Source organism: Lutra lutra, chromosome 2 (genome assembly GCF_902655055.1).
Source record: "Lutra lutra chromosome 2, mLutLut1.2, whole genome shotgun sequence".
NCBI lineage: Eukaryota > Metazoa > Chordata > Mammalia > Carnivora > Mustelidae > Lutra > Lutra lutra.
In genome coordinates this window covers 37218173-37232186 of record NC_062279.1, presented here as the reverse complement: position 1 = coordinate 37232186, position 14014 = coordinate 37218173, and the positions used below count along the sequence as shown (strand labels likewise).

General features: G+C 36.8%; 1 protein-coding gene across 3 annotated transcripts in view; it reads left to right on the top strand.

Annotated features, from left to right (window-relative positions):
* The window catches only part of ADAM18 (ADAM metallopeptidase domain 18), a 187832-nt gene that overhangs the window by 91181 nt on the left and 82637 nt on the right, over window positions 1-14014 (top strand). The window lies entirely within an intron of this gene.

Here is a 14014-nt window from a genome sequence, read left to right as displayed (position 1 = left end):
CCTAATGTAATATAGTGGGGGGTAAATTACTCACACTCTAGTTTAAGATTAAAAGACAAAAAAAATTAAAACTATAACTACCATAAGTTGTTAATTTATAAATACTGTAAAAAAATACACATTGTGAACACAAAAATATAAATGTACAGGAAGAGTGTAAGAATGTAGAGCTTTTATATGTGTTCAGTTTTTATCAACTAAGATTGATTGTTACAAATATAAGCTGTTTTATGTAAACTTCCTGGCAAACAGAAAGCAAAAACTTAAAGTAGATGCACATAAGATAAAAAAGAATTGTATGGAATCAAAGCATAAAACTACAGAAAATAAAATAAAATCATAGAAGGAGACAATAAAAGAGGAGTAAAGGAACAAGAATTACAAAACAACCAAAAAATAATTCACAAAACTGCAATAGTAAGTCCCTATCTATCAGAAATATAAATAGACTATGTTCTCCAATCAAAATACATAAAGTGTCTGAATGCATAATCAAACAAGAGCCAACAGGGGTGGGTGGGTGGCTCAGTTGGTTAAGCACCTGCGTTTAGCTCCGGTCATGATCCCAGGCTCCCTCCTCAACAAGGAGTCCACTTCTCCCTCCGCACCTCCCCCTGCTTTTGCTCTCTTTCTCTCTCAAATAAATAAATAAATAAAAATAAATTTTAAAAAGACTTAGCAATATGTTGCTTACAAGGAACTTCAGCTTTACAACACACAGAATGAAAGTGAAAATTGGAAAAAGGTAATCCATGCAAGATGCGAATAAAAACAAAATAAATCAAACAAAACAAACAATCAACAACAACGAAAAGCCAAAAGAAAAAGCACAGATAGCTATACTTATATCAGACAAAATGACTTTAAGCCAAAGACTATAATAAGAGACAAAAACGTCATTATATATAATGATAAAGGGATCAATTCATCAAGGCAATGTAACAGTAAATATTTTTGTACCAAACTTAGGACCACCAAAGTATATAAAGCAAATATCAATAAACTGAATGGAGAAACATACAACAATACAATAATTGTTGGGGCCTTCAATACTCCACTTTCAACAATGGATAGATAGATCATCCAGACAGAAAATCAGTAAGGAAACATCAGCCTTAAACTACCTTTTGGACCCAACGGACTTAACAGACATTTATAGAACATTCCATCCAGCAGCAAAGTACATTCTTCTTAAGTGCACAGAGGCTTTCTTCAGGAGAGCATATGTTAGGCCACAAAAAAAGTCAATAAATGTAAGAAGATGGAAACAATATCAAACATCTATTCCAACCATAATAGTATGAAACTAGAAATTAATTCCCAGAAGAAAACTGGAAAATTCACAAGTTTGTGTGGACCAAACAACATGCTACTACACAACCAATGAGTCATAAAAGAAATAAGAAGAGAAGTAAAAACAAAACAAACAAACAAAAACCTTGAAAAATGGAAATGGATACACAACATACCAGAATGTTTGATGTAGCAAAGCAGTTGTAAGAAGGAAGTTTAGTCCTTCTTTATCCATTTTAAATAGAAGAAGGGTCCAAAATAAACAACATAATTTATACTTCAAATACTAGAAAGAAGAATAACCTATGCATAACTTGAGTAGAAGAAAGAAAATAGCATAGAGTGGAAAGAAATGAGACTAAAAAGTCAATAGAGGAGGACTAGAGTCAAGATGGCGGAGAAGTAGCCGGCTGAGACTACTTCAGGTAGCGGGAGGTCAGCTAAATAGCTTATCTAAAGATTGCAAACACCTACAAATCCAACGGGAGATTGAAGAGAAGAAGAACAGCAACTCTAGAAACAGAAAATCAACCACTATCTGAAAGGTAGGACTGGCGGAGAAGTGAATCCAAAGCGACTGGAAGATAGACCGCAGGGGGAGGGGCTGGCTCCCGCGAGCGGCGGAGCAACGGAGAACAAAATCAGGACTTTCAAAAGTCTGTTCTGCTGAGGGACATCGCTCCAGAGGCTTAACTGGGGTGAAGCCCAGGCGGGGTCAGCGCAGCTTCAGGTCCCACAGGGTCACAGAAGGATCGGGGGTGTCTGAGTGTCGCAGAGCTTACCGGTATTAGAACAGGGAAGCCGGCTACAGAGACAGAGCCGAGTAGTAAGCTCTAAACTCGGGGTTACCTTGAACTGGTCGCAGGCTCGGTCAGCTCGGAGCGTGGCCGGAGGCCAGAGTGATGGGAGTAATTGGGCGCTGATCTCTGAGGGCACACTGAGGAGTGGGGCCCCGGGCTCTCAGCTCCTCCGGGCCAGAGACTGGGAGGCCGCCATCTTCACTCCTGTCTTCCAGAACTCTACGGAAAGTGCTCAGGAAACAAAAGCTCCCAAAAGCAAACCCAGCAAACCTGAGCGGATTACTCAGCCCGGCCCAGGTAAGGGCGGTGCAACTCCGCCTGGGGCAAAGACGCTTGAGAATCACTACAAGAGGCCCCTCCCCCAGAAGATCAACTAGAAACCCAGCCAGGACCAAGTTCACCTACCAAGGAGTGCAGTTTCAATACCAAGGAGAGCGGCGGAATTCCAGAGGAGAAGAAAGCAAAGCATGGAACTCATGGCTTTCTCCCCATGATTCTTTAGCCTTGCAGTTAATTTAATTTTTTTCTTTTTCAATTTTTTTTTCTCTTCTTCTGCTAAATTTTTTTAACTTTTACCGATTCTTTTTTAACGTTTTTTAAATACTTTATCTAATATATATATATATATATTTTTTTTTTCCTTTTTATATTTTTTATCGGCTTTCTTTCTTTAATAGTATCTTTTTCTTCTTTCTGAACCCCCCTTTTTTTTAAGATTTATTTATTTATTTATTTGTCAGAGAGAGAGAGAGGGAGAGAGAGCAAGCACAGGCAGACAGAATGGCAGGCAGAGGCAGAGGGAGAAGCAGGCTCCCCAATGAGCAAGGAGCCCGATGTGGGACTCGATCCCAGGACGCCGGGATCATGACCTGAGCTGAAGGCAGCTGCTTAACCAACTGAGCCACGCAGGCGTCCCTCTGAACCACTTTTTAATCCCCTTTCTCCCCCCTCACGATTTGGGATCTCTTCTGATTTGGCTAAAGCATATTTTCCTGGGGTTGTTGCCACCCTTTTAGTATTTTACTTGCTCCTTCATATACTCTTATCTGGACAAAATGACAAGGCGGAAAAATTCACAACAAAAAAAAGAACAAGAAGCAGTACCAAAGGCTAGGGACCTAATCAATACAGACATTGGTAATATGTCAGATCTAGAGTTCAGAATGATGATTCTCAAGGTTCTAGCCAGGCTTGAAAAAGGCATGGAAGATATTAAAGCAACCCTCTCAGGAGATATAAAAAACCTTTCTGGAGAAATAAAAGAACTAAAATCTAACCAAGTTGAAATCAAAAAAGCTATTAATGAGGTGCAATAAAAAATGGAGGCTCTCACTGCTAGGATAAATGAGGCAGAAGAAAGAATTAGCGATATAGAAGACCAAATGACAGAGAATAAAGAAGCTGAACAAAAGAGGGACAAACAGCTACTGGACCATGAGGGGAGAATTCGAGAGATAAGTGACACCATAAGACGAAACAACATTAGAATAATTGGGATTCCAGAAGAAGAGGAAACAGAGAGGGGAGCAGAAGGTATGTTGGAGAGAATTATTGGAGAGAATTTCCCCAATATGGCAAAGGGAACAAGCATCAAAATCCAGGAGGTTCAGAGAACCCCCCTCAAAATCAATAAGAATAGGTCCACACCCCGTCACCTAATAGTAAAATTGACAAGTCTTAGTGACAAAGAAAAGATCCTGAAAGCAGCCCAGGAAAAGAAGTCTGTAATATACAATGGTAAAAATATTAGATTGGCAGCAGACTTATCCACAGAGACCTGGCAGGCCAGAAAGAGCTGGCATGATATATTCAGAGCACTAAATGAGAAAAACATGCAGCCAAGAATACTATATCCAGCTAGGCTATCATTGAAAATAGAAGGAGAGATTAAAAGCTTCCAGGACAAACAAAAACTGAAAGAATTTGCAAACACCAAACCAGCTCTACAGGAAATATTGAAAGGGGTCCTCTAAGCAAAGAGAGACCCTAAAAGTAGTAGATCAGAAAGAAACAGAGACAATATACAATAACAGTCACCTTACAGGCAATACAATGGCACTAAATTCATATCTCTCAATACTTACCCTGAATGTGAATGGGCTAAATGCCCCAATCAAAAGACACAGGTTATCAGAATGGATAAAAAAACAAAACCCATCTATATGTTGCCTACAAGAAACTCATTTTAAACCCGAAGACACCTCCAGGTTTAAAGTGAGGGGGTGGAAAAGAATTTACCATGCTAATGGACATCAGAAGAAAGCAGGAATGGCAATCCTTATATCAGATCAATTAGATTTTAAGCCAAAGACTATAATAAGAGATGAGGAAGGACACTATATCATACTCAAAGGAACTGTCCAACAAGAAGATCTAACAATTTTAAATATCTATGCCCCCAACGTGGGAGCAGCCAACTATATAAACCAATTAATAACAAAATCAAAGAAATACATCGACAATAATACAATAATAGTATGGGATTTTAAAACTCCCCTCACTGAAATGGACAGATCATCCAAGCAAAAGATCAACAAGGAAATAAAGGCCTTAAATGACACACTGGACCAGAGGGACATCACAGATATATTCAGAACATTTCATCCCAAAGCAACAGAATACACATTCTTCTCTAGTGCACATGGAACATTCTCCAGAATAGATCACATCCTCAGTCCTAAATCGGGTCTCAACTGGTATCAAAAGATGGGGATCATTCCCTGCATATTTTCAGACCACAATGCTCTGAAGCTAGAACTCAATCACAAGAGGAAATTTGGAAAGAACCCAAATACATGGAGACTAAACAGCATCCTTCTAAAGAATGAATGGGTCAACCAGGAAATTAAAGAAGAATTGAAAAAGTTTATGGAAACAAATGATAATGAAAACACAACAGTTCAGAATCTGTGGGACACAACAAAGGCAGTCCTGAGAGGAAAATATATAGCGGTACAAGCCTTTCTCAAGAAACAAGAAAGGTCTCAGGTACACAACCTAACCCTACACCTAAAGGAGGTGGAGAAAGAACAAGAAAGAAACCCTAAACCCAGCAGGAGAAGAGAAATCATAAAGATCAGAGCAGAAATCAATGAAATAGACATCAAAAAAACAATAGAACAAATCAACTAAACTAGGAGCTGGTTCTTTGAAAGAATTAATAAGATTGATAAACCCCTGGCCAGACTTATCAAAAAGAGAAAGGACCCAAATAAATAAAATCATGAATGAAAGAGGAGAGATCACAACGAACACCAAAGAAATGCAGACAATTATAAGAACATACCTTGAGCAACTCTACGCCAACAAATTTGACAATCTGGAAGAAATGGATGCATTCCTAGAGACATATAAACTACCACAACTGAACCAGGAAGAATTGGAAAGCCTGAACAGACCCATAACCAGTAAGGAGATTGAAACAGTCATCAAAAATCTCCAAACAAACAAAAGCCCAGGGCCAGACGGCTTCCCGGGGGAATTCTACCAAACATTTAAAGAAGAACTAATTCCTATTCTCCGGAAACTGTTCCAAAAAATAGAAATAGAAGGAAAACTTCCAAACTCATTTTATGAGGCCAGCATCACCTTGATCCCAAAACCAGACAAGGATCCCATCAAAAAAGAGAACTACAGACAAATATCCTTGATGAACACAGATGCAAAAATTCTCGCCAAAATACTAGCCAATAGGATTCAACAGTACATTAAAAGGATTATTCACCACGACCAAGTGGGATTTATTCCAGGGCTGCAAGGTTGGTTCAACATCCACAAATCAATCAATGTGATACAACACATTAATAAAACAAAGAACAAGAATCATATGATACTCTCCATAGATGCTGAAAAAGCATTTGACAAAGTACAGCATCCCTTCCTGACCAAAACTCTTCAAAGTGTAGGGATAGAGGGCACATACCTCAATATTATCAAAGCCATCTATGAAAAACCCACCGCAAATATCATTCTCAATGGAGAAAAACTGAAAGCTTTTCCGCTAAGGTCAGGAACACAGCAGGGATGTCCGTTATCACCACTGCTATTCAACGTAGTACTAGAAGTCCTAGCCTCAGCAATCAGACAACAAAAGGAAATTAAAGGCATCCAAATCAGCAAAGAAGAAGTCAAACTATCACTCTTCGCAGATGATACGATACTATATGTGGAAAACCCAAAAGAGTCCACTCCAAAACTGCTAGAACTTGTACAGGAATTCAGTAAAGTGTCAGGATATAAAATCAATGCACAGAAATCAGTTGCATTTCTCTACACCAACAACAAGACAGAAGAAAGAGAAATTAAGGAGTCAATCCCATTTACAATTGCACCCAAAACTATAAGATACCTAGGAATAAACCTAACCAAGGAGACTAAGAATCTATACTCAGAAAACTAGAAAGTACTCATGAAAGTAATTGAGGAAGACACAAAGAAATGGAAAAATGTTCCATGTTCCTGGATTGGAAGAATAAATATTGTGAAAATGTCTATGCTACCTAAAGCAATCTACACATTTAATGCAATTCCTATCAAAGTACCATCCATTTTTTTCAAAGAAATGGAACAAATGATCCTAAAATTTATATGGAACCAGAAAATACCTCAAATAGCCAAAGGAATATTGAAAAAGAAAGCCAAAGTTGGTGGCATCACAATTCCGGACTTCAAGCTCTATTACAAAGCTGTCATCATCAAGACAGCATGGTACTGGCACAAAAACAGACACATAGATCAATGGAACAGAATAGAGAGCCCAGATATGGACCCTCAACTCTATGGTCAACTCATCTTCGACAAAGCAGGAAAGAATGTCCAATGGAAAAAAGACAGCCTCTTCAATAAATGGTGTTGGGGAAGTTGGACAGCCACATGCAGAAAAATGAAATTGGATCATTTCCTTACACCACACACGAAAATAGACTCAAAATGGATGAAGAACCTCAATGTGAGAAAGGAATCCATCAAAATCCTCAAGGAGAATACAGGCAGCAACCTCTTCGACCTCAGCCGCAGCAACAACATCTTAGGAACTTCGGCAAAGGCAAGGGAAGCAAGGGCAAAAATGAACTATTGGGACTTCATCAAGATCAAAAGCTTTTGCACAGCAAAGGAAACAGTTAACAAAACCAAAAGACAACTGACAGAATGGGAGAAGATATTTGCAAATGACATATCAGATAAAGGGCTAGTGTCCAAAATCTATAAAGAACTTAGCAAACTCAACACCCAAAGAACAAATAATCCAATCAAGAAATGGGCAGAAGACATGAACAGACATTTCTGCAAAGAAGACATCCAGATGGCCAACAGACACATGATAAACTGCTCCATATCACTCGGCATCAGGGAAATACAAATCAAAACCACAATGAGATACCACCTCATGCCAGTCAGAATGGCTAAAATTAACAAGTCAGGAAACGACAGATGCTGGTGAGGATGCGGAGAAAGGGGAACCCTCCTACACTGTTGGTGGGAATGCAAGCTGGTGCAACCACTCTGGAAAACAGCATGGAGGTTCCTCAAAATGTTGAAAATAGAGCTACCCTATGACCCTGCAATTGCACTGCTGGGTATTTACCCTAAAGATACAAACGTAGTGATCCGAAGGGGCACGTGCACCCGAATGTTTATAGCAGCAATGTCTACAATAGCCAAACTATGGAAAGAACCTAGATGTCCATCTACAGACGAATGGATAAAGAAGATGTGGTATATATACACAATGGAATACTATGCAGCCTTCAAAAGAAATGAAATCTTGCCATTTGCGACGACGTGGATGGAACTAGAGGGTATCATGCTTAGCGAAATAAGTCAATCGGAGAAAGACAACTATCATATGATCTCCCTGATATGAGGGAGAGGAGATGCAACATGGGGGGTCGAGGGGGTAGGAGAAGAGTAAATGAAACAAGATGGGATTGGGAGGGAGACAAACCATCAGTGACTCTTAATCTCACAAAACAAACTGAGGGTTGATGGAGGGAGGGGGGTTGGGAGGGGGGTGGGAATATGGACACTGGGGAGAGTATGTGCTATGGTGAGTGCTGTGAAGTGTGTAAACCTGGTGATTCACAGACCTGTACCCCTGGGGATAAAAATATATTATATGTTTATAAAAAATAAAATAAAAAAAAGAATCAAAAAAAAAAAAAACCACATTGTGATACCACCTTACACCAGTTAGAATGGGAAAAATACACAAGGCAAGAAACAACACATGTTGGAGAAGTTGTGGAGAGAGGGGAACCCTCTTACACTGTTGGTAGGGATGCAAATTGTTGCAACCATATTGAAAAACAGTGTGGAGATTCCTCAAAAAATTAAAAACAGAGCTACCCCATGACCCAGCAATTACTCTACTGGGTATTTACCCCAAAGGTATAGATGTAGTAAAAAGAATTGTCATATGCACCCTAACCTCCATAGCAGCAATATCCACAATACCCAAAATGTGGAAAGAGCCAAGATGCCCTTCAGCAGGCAAATGATTAAAGGAGATGTGGTCCATATATACAATGTAATATTACTCAGCCATCAGAAAGGATGAATACCCAACTTTTGCATCAACATAGATGGGACTGGAGGAGATTATGCTAAGTGAAGTAAGTCAAACAGAGAAAGTCAATTATCATATGGTTTCACTTATTTGTGGAACATAAGGAATAGCATGGAGGATTAGGAGAAGGAAAAAATGAGGGGGGAGAAATCAAAGTGAGAGATGAACCATGAGAGACTATGGACTCTGGGAAACAAATGGAGGGTTTTAGAAGGGAAGGGCGTGAAGGGATGGGTAAGCCTGGTGATAGGTATTAAGGAGGGCACAGATTGCATGGAGTACTGGGTGTTATACATAAACAATGAATAATGGGACACTGCATCAAAAATTAATGATATACTATATGGTGCTAACAACACAATAAAAAATGACTATGATTGATGTATTAAAAACAGGGGAATAAGAAAAGATCAATTATACTGAAAGTTGATGAAAACATCAATAAAATCGATCAACTAACTAGATCTACTGAGAAAAAAGAAATATGACTCAAATAGCTAAAATTGGAAATGAAAGAGAAGACATTATAAATGATATCATAGAAACAAAAAGGATCATATGAAATAACTACGAATGGTTATATATTCCAAAATTAGACAAGGTAGAAGAAATGGATAATTAACCTAGACAGACACAATCTACCAAGTGAATCATGAATGAATAAAAAATCTTAACTGACCAAACAAACGAGAGTGATAATTAGTCAAAAACCTCCCCCAAAACAAAATTCCATTTTTAGATGTCTCCACTGGTGAGTTCTTTTTTTTTTTTTTTAATATTTTATTTATTTATTTGACAGAGAGAGATCACAAGTAGGCAGAGAGGCAGACAGAGAGAGAGAGAGGAGAAAGCAGGCTCCCTGCCAAGCAGAGAGCCCGATGCGGGACTCGATCCCAGGACCCTGAGATCATGACCTGAGCCGAAGGCAGAGGCTTATTAACCCACTGAGCCACCCAGGCGCCCCCACCACTGGTGAGTTCTGATAAGCATTTAAATAATCAATAGCAATCCTTGCCAAAATCTTGTAAAAACCTGAAGAGGAAAAAACACTTCTGAAGTCATTTTACAAAGCTAGTTTATTACTCTAATAACAAAGCTGGGCAAGCATATTACAAGAAGAGAAATAATAGGCCAATATTCCTGATGAACATAGATGCAAAAATCCTCAACAAAATACTAGAAAATTAATTAAGGAGTACATTAAAAGGGGGATTCCTGGGTAGCTCAGTTGGTTGAGCACCCAATTCTTGATTTCAGCTCAGGTCATGATCTCAGGATTGTGAGATTGAATTGGGACTCCATCAGCGTAGAGCCCTCTTAAGATTCTCTCTCTCCCCCTCCCCTCTTGCTCTTTCTCTCTCAAAAAGAAAAAGTACATTAAAACGATCGATCACACATCATGATCAAGTGACATTTATTCCAGTGATGAAGGGATGGTGCACCCTCCACAAACAATCACTATGCTATACCACATTAACAAAATAAAGTATAAAAATCACATGATTATCTCGACAGGTATGGAAAAAGCATTTGACAAAATTAAACATCATTTTATTATAAAAACATATTTGTACAGCAAGATTGTACCTCAACATGATAAAAGTCATATATGACAATTCTGCAGCTAACATATTAAAGGTGGAAGCTCAAAATTTTTCCTCCAAGACCAAGAAAAAGACAAGGATTCATTCTCTTGTTACTTCTATTTGAAATAATGCTACAAGTACCAGCCATAATAATTAGGCAAGAAGAAAAAGGGGCATCCAAATAAGAAAGAAAGAAGCCTGATGGTGGGTAATAAAGAGAGTGTGTGTTGCACAGAGCACTGGGTGTGGTGCATAAACAATGAATCTTGAACACTGAGAAAATAAAATTAAATTTAAAATAAAGAAAGAAGTAAAATTGGCTGCTGTAGTTGATACAATCTTACATGTGGGAAACCACAGAAATGTTAGAGCTAGTATAAAAATTCAGCAAAGTTGCAGGACAAAATTTCAATATACAAAAATTATTTGCATTTCTATAACACTAATAATGGAAAGAGAACTATGGAAAAGGAAATTAATAATCCCATTTATAATAACATCATAAAGAATAAAATACTTAGTTATGAATTTGTCCAAGGAAGTGAAAGATATATGTATTGAAAACTATAAGAAATTGATAAAATAAATTGAAGAACACACAGTAAATATGAAGATATTCTATGCTGATGGATTGGAAGAATTAATATTGGTAAAATATTTCTACTACCCAAGGTATGTACAGATTCAATACAATCCCTATCAAAATTCCAATGTCATTTTTTACAGAACTAGACAAAAGAATTTAAATTATATGAAACCACAAAAGACTCCAAAGATCCAGAGTGATATTGAGAAAGAAAAACAAAACATCACACTTCTTGATTTCAAACTGTACCAAAAAACTATAGTTATTAAAAAAAAAACAACTATAGTACTTAAAAGAGTATGATATTGGCACAAAAACTGGCATATGTTAGTGGAACAGAATAGACAGTCTAAAAATAAATACATGCATATACAATTGATTAATTTTCAACAAAGAGACCAAGATTATACAATGATAGTCTGTTCAATAAATCACGTTGGGAAATTGGGATATCAATCTCACAAATACACAAATATTAACTAAAGTGGAAAAAAGACTTGAATTTAAGATATGAATATGTACAACTCCTAAAGGAAAATACACATGATAATTTCCATGACGGTGGTCTTGGCAATAATTTTTTATTGTCACTGAAAGCAAAAGCAGGAAAAAAAAATTACACAAGTCGGAGTACAACAAACTAAAAAGCTTTAACTTAGCAAATGAAATCATCCACAAAATGAAAATTCAAACTATGGAATGGAAGAAAACCTTTGCAAACCAAATATCTGATAAGGAGTGATATTTACAATAGGCAAGATATCTTCCAACTCAATAATAAGAAAAAAAAATTTTTTTTAATGGGCAAAGGACCAGAACAAACATTTTTCCAAGGATATGTGTATGGCCAACAAGTACATGAGAAAATATTCAGCATCACTAATCATCAAGGAAATGCATGTCAAAACTACAAAAAGATATCAAATCACATCTGTTAGAATAGCTATTATAAAAATGGGTAACAAATGCTGGCAAAAATGTAAGAAAAAGGGAGCCTTCATATAGTGTTTATGGGAATGTAAACCGTATAACCACTATGAAAAATAATTTGGAGTTTCCTCAAAAAATTAAAAATAGAACCACCATATGTCAGTCTCACTTCTAACTGTAATGAAAAGAAATGAAATCAATATTTTGAGCCAATTTAAGTACAGCATGATTCATAATAGTCAAGGTATGGAAATAATCTACATGTCCGGCATCAGACAAATGGATCAGAAAATTGTTATGTATACAGCGAAATATTGCTCAGCTTTAAAAAGAAGGAAATCTTGTCATTTGTGACAAAATGGATGTACTTAGACATCTGTATGCTAAGTGAAATGACCCAGACAATGACAAATAATGGTACCACTTACATGTGGAATTTAAAAAAAAAAGTTAAACTCCTATAAACAGAGAGTAGAAAATAGTTGTCAGTAAGAAATAGAGGTAAGTTAATAAAAGGGTACCAGTTTTCAGTTTTAAGATGACTAAACTCCAAGGATCTAATGTATAATATATGGTGACTATAGTTGATAACACTATATTATATAATTGAAATTTTCTAAGAGAGTAGAACTTAAATGTTCTCACACACAAAAAGGATAAATAAGTGAAGTGATAAATGTGCTAAGTCAATGGGGAGAATCCTTTCATAATATATACCTATATCAAATCATCACTTTGTACATTTTAAATGTCTTACAAGTTTGTTAATTGTACCCCAGTAAAGCTGGAAGAGCATAGTAACGTAAATATGTCCTGGAGATCTACTACACAACATAGTTACTACAATTAAAAAGATGACATTGTATGCTTAAAATTTGCTAAATGGTAGTAGTTATATTAAGTGCTCTTGCCACAAAATATTTTAAAATAATATAATAAATAAAATTATTTATTATTATTATTATTATTATTATTATTACACAAAGGCAGGAGGAAACTTTGGGAAGTGATGGATATGTGTATGTCCTTGACGATACTGATGGATTCATGAGTGTGTGTTTATCCCCAAATTCATCACATTGTTTATATGAAATATGTATAGATTATAGATGTTAATTATAACTTAAAGTGGCTTAAAAATAGTTATAGATCCAAATTCAAGAAATAAGGGAATGGAGAGAGAAGATAAAAATATTCAGGGTCAAGTGATCCAGGGAGAAGTAGGATTTTTCCTTAACTTCCAAGACATGGTCAGGAAAAATTTGTAAAATCCTTTGGTAAGCACTACATCAGCATGCTTATAAAACAAAACAAAACAAAATACCTTGCTTCCTTCATGAATATTACAAATAGCCAAAGAAAACGTCTAGTTGGGTGGGACTAAGATTGCATCCACATGAATTTACTATGACATGTAGAGGATGCAGAATTTCCCACATGCCCCAATGCAAGACTATTAGATTGAAAGAGAATCTCTGGAATCACAAAATAGTGATGAGGAGAGATCTGATAAAGAGATCCATATAAACTCCAAAAGACAAGATTTAGTCAGTCACACCTTGTTAGACACTAATACAGAACACCAGTGATCAGGCAGACTCCGTTATACCACAGTGGATGCCAACAAAAATAGGAGGTAGGGATAACCAGTTATGGTTAATCTCTCTCTCTGATGGCCAGAAGGCATGTCAACTACCTTTGGCCTAAGATTATTTGTGGAAGTATGGACAGAAAAGGTGGAAGAAACTGTGAAACTCTAGCAAGCACGACTTACCCAGATTTCATGGTGCATACATTTTCCTGAAATAAAATCACCAGCACAATTCATCTGCTCTAAGCAGACTGATTCCTTTCCAGAAAAGAAAAGCCTGTTATTTTCAAGAATTCAACCATAAATGCAAATTCTGAAAGAAAGAATTTTGGAGGAAGAATTTGTAATAAATAACCAGACTAGAAGGAGACCTAATATGAAAAGATGGTTTAAGATATATGCCATAGAAAGACAGTGGAGCTGCAACCAAAAGAAGTATCTAGATCCAAGATAGAAAATTTATGCTGGGAAGAAGAAAAGCTTGAAAAGAGATTTGAACTTTGGCTCCCAGTTTCACCTGAGTCTTGTACCTCATTGTGCCGTTAACCTAATCTCTGTGATGTTAAAAGAAACTAAAATGGTCTTTTAGGACAAATGGATAAAATTTTCTAAGGAAAGACTTTTGAAGAAATCATAAGGACATGCTTGATAAGCACATATCAA